This window comes from Etheostoma spectabile, chromosome 3 (genome assembly GCF_008692095.1).
Source record: "Etheostoma spectabile isolate EspeVRDwgs_2016 chromosome 3, UIUC_Espe_1.0, whole genome shotgun sequence".
NCBI lineage: Eukaryota > Metazoa > Chordata > Actinopteri > Perciformes > Percidae > Etheostoma > Etheostoma spectabile.
The window spans coordinates 24,130,526-24,134,679 of NC_045735.1; the positions used below are offsets into that span (position 1 = coordinate 24,130,526).

At 37.3% G+C, this 4,154-nt stretch overlaps 1 long non-coding RNA gene across 1 annotated transcript in view; it reads left to right on the forward strand.

The window, feature by feature from the left end:
- LOC116686683 (uncharacterized) overlaps positions 1–4,154 on the forward strand; it is a 20,338-nt gene that overhangs the window by 7,198 nt on the left and 8,986 nt on the right. The window lies entirely within an intron of this gene.

Genomic DNA, 4,154 nt, shown 5'->3' on the forward strand with positions numbered 1-4,154 from the left:
AAAAAATAATAGCACTTGGAAAAAAGTTTCAATCTGGCTGAAAGAAAATACCCTAAAATCACTAACAAGCTGTGATAGCTGTTGGAAAAATGTGCTCAATAATTGTGGTACTGCGGCCTTTGACACAATTCACTTTCTTAAGACAAAGTGAGGCATTGAGTACTGCATTAAGGGATTTCCCCTCCTCTCTGTTGAATAGGAATTGCATTGTCTCCCTTAGCAACTATAGTTGTGTCTCATAATTAGCGTGTCCCTCAAGGGTCAATCTAGGGGCCACTTTTAATTTTTCTTTTTAATGTTTCGTCATTTGCTGCCTGGTGAATAAAAATAGTGTGATCTTATAAATCTTTGTCATGTATTTCTCAAGACAAATTCAGTCCACCGGTATCCTGTCACAACACTTGAATCTTGTAGCCATGATTTTTTGATGATGTTTCATTAGATAAAACATTATCTAGAAATAATTTATCCTCTCTGAAATATTGCAATTTAGCTGGAGACAAGATGGAGGCCTTTCATCTACCACAGCCGCTTCACACTGGCTCCCAGTGTTTTGTTTTTACGTGGTTTTGATTGCCTTTCATAACTTTCATGGCCTGGGTCTTTGCTTTCTGCTCCATATGAGCTTAGGGTCCTCAGGCAGAGGTCTTTTTTTGTTTGAGGTCCAAACTGAAAGCTGAGCCTTTGCTATCAGGGCACCCTAAAGCTCTGGAGTGACCTTTCCTAGGAAATGAATTTGGCTGAGCCAGTGTCAACTTCTAAATTTCCCCTTTTTTACTGGACAGCACTGGACACTTTTTAGAATGTGTTACCTTTCACCATTTGATATTTACTACTGCTTGGTGTAAAACATGTATTAGTATATTACTAATGATGCATTGGTCAGATACCTCATTCTCCAAGCTTACAGTAATATAGTGCAAGCATGTGTATGTTTGTTGCAATAGAAACTAGCTGAGAGTGCTGACCTTTGCTTACAAACACCGAATTTATATGTGGTGAAGCAACTCCCGTGTAACCTCCAACTCGCCCTGAAACCACCTAAACACATGTATAAACATTATTTTGAGTCCACAGTTGCCCACACAAACACACACACTCTTCTGTTATTCTGCCCATAGACCCTACTGTCCTTTAATTGTTAATTAGTTCCACTAGATTTAGGTGAAACACTCCTGCTGAAATATATGGCATGTACAAATGCGTCAGCAGCATTTGGCATTTCTCTTTCTATGCATTCTGTGCGTGTGTGTGTGTCTGCGTGTGTTTTTGTGTGAAAGAGACAGACAGGTATAGTGCCAATGGCAATCACAGTCCTGAAACATTTATATCTCATTACCCTGAGAGAGAGAAGGCTGGAGAAAAAGCCTGAGAGGGAGGTAGAGACAGAAAATAAAATAGGCAGAGTGACAGAGGAGGTGGACAGATCAAAAGGACAGAGAAAGAAAGGGATAGAGACAAAAGAGAAAAACAAAGACATAAAGAGCAAAAAAGCGTTAGGGCTGCTGAAAATTTGATGACATCTAGCTTTTGTTCCCATTGTGATTGACAATAGGTATTGTGAGTCGCTTAAGACAAGCATTTGCCAAGAAGCAGTTAAATGGAATTTAATATTAATTTTAATTATTTTTTTAGTACATGGTTCATAGACTGACTACACACTGCAGGCTATGTTTCAGAATTAAAAAATACTTATTGCAGACAGTTGGTGAAACATGCATGTAGTACAAAATATTTACTTATTTTTACTTACTTAATTATCATGGAACTTGTCCAGCTTTATACCTGAAGAATTCACAGTTGTGCTCCAGTTGTTAGCTGTTAGCAAAGTAGACCTTTCCAGTAAATCATCACATAAAAGCTAACTGATGTAAACAACTTAACAGATTGTGGTGGGATCTAAAAACAGAAAACATACAGACCAACACATCGTATCCACATAAATGACGACACCAATCCACTGTGGTCTGTATTGTGCTCGTCTTTTAATCACATAATCACTTTAATCAGCATGCACACAACTGGTAATTTCTGTGTCTTACACATTTACACAACAAATAGCCACAGAGAAAATCATGAATAAGAGATCAGACTGTGTAAGTGCAAGATTCCTGCAGGTCTTGGAAGTCCTTGTTTGGGGTTTTGTCTTTGTCTTTTTGAAAGCTGAAGGCTGAAGGTGCATGCAAGAGATGGCTTTTATAGCACAACATGCAAAATGATAGAAATAATAACAGTAGCTTAAATATGTTTGTGGTTGATTTTTGAAATACCCACAAAAAACCTTTCCAATGAGGGCACCCACATAGAGGGTATTTATTGTGTGGGTGCATGCTGAAGGAGAGACATTGCATTTTCCATTCGTCAGTGGGCAATTACAATACCTGAACATCCTTTATGCCTTAAAAGCAATGACATTTAAATGTTTAAATGTTAGTGAAGCAACTGTGTGTTTTTGTTTAATTTTAGTTTTCTCTATCCTCTTTTGTTAAATTATCCTCCTCCCGTGCAGTCTGCAACTGTGGTTATTTGTGGGATTGGGTCAGTGTATTCACCTGCATCGGTGAAACAGTATTTTCCTTATCATTAAATACTCTAAAAAGCTCTGTAGCCTCGGAAGCTGGTGGCTGTGTAGAGCTACTTACTGCATGTGTGGCTCACCAATGTAAGCAAACATAAGCCTTAGTGACAAATGAAGCTCATATGCTAATAAGAACCATACATAAATAGCTAGCATTGCAAGCTGCAAATAGTCATATTTTGGTTTTTTATTTGTATTTCTTTGAAAAGCATGTTAGGTAGCAAGCCAGTTACCTTGGTTGTTAGTAGAACAAAATCTGTACACAGTTTATTCCAAAATATGTATTGTACCATTGACAACTGTCTACAAGCCATTTCTCTTTTGCAGAGCAGTTACTACTCTGACAAAGAAGGGCTAAATAAAAGTAGATGGTGCAACACAGCTAATAAGCTGCAAGAGCTTCCTTCATTATGAACTCTCTAGCTCTGCTCTGAAATAAACAAAGTCTGCACACACAGTACTGAGAAGAGGTCTAATTAGTTATAATAAGATAAGTCATCTGTGTGGCTTCACCATGGGTCTGTAGAGCTGTAACCTATTGTACAGCGGCAACATGGGAGTGGCATGTATTGTATTTAAAAATCTGCACACAGAAAGGCTATTCTGTTTCTGTTCAGTCTGTTGCTTTGTAAATAAAGTTTTGTTGTGGGTTCCTCCCTTGTGTCTGTATTCTCTAAATATGCCTAAACCTTTGAAAATTCCATATGCCTTTGTTTATATCTCTGCAGTCGACACCTCACTCCTCATTTGTTTTTGGTTAATTTAATTAATGGTTCTGAAACTGTAACAATACATCAATACAATTATGCAACTACCTGCAAGATATACATTTTTCACCAAATCACATTTTTCCACAAATTGCATTATGTCCCAGGAACAGTCCTCCCCCCTAGGTTGTAAGTACATCAGCAATTACAACCTATTTTTTGGTTTAAGTTTATTGTAAGGTGCTCTACTTGCAGCCGGTTACGAAGGTGTGAATTGACCTGAAATGAAGGTAAATACTATTAACGTTAGCTAAATTAATGAAAAGAAGTACATTTAGAGCAAACTGTACTCTTTTTTTTGTTAAAGATTATGTAGTTTGTCATGTAAGTTAAAAATAAGTAAAATGAAGGGAAGCCAAACACTATTAATCTATTAACTCATACTGCAATGACTCAAACTCTGGTTACAAATCGGCATAGCTTTCATTCAACATTAGATTAGACATTATATACGCTATATTACATACGTTAACATAGACATAGATTTTCACGACAAGAAACCCTAATTGTCAGTCAGCGTAAGTGGAGAGAGGACACTGACAGCTAACATTGTTAACTGACACGTCACTTAGCTAACACTAGATTGTAACGTTAATTATTAATGGTAATTTCTGCTGTAACACTACACGTTTGTTGTCGTACATTGATAAAATTGTTTCTTGACGGATAACTGCAATTTATACTGTGACCATTAGTTAATGTTATTTACCACAAATGATGTTGCCAATGAGTCATGAACATGTCTGAGCTGGACACCGTGAACTTTCCAGGGTGTGTTTGTGTGTGTGTGTGTGTGTGTGTGTGTGTGT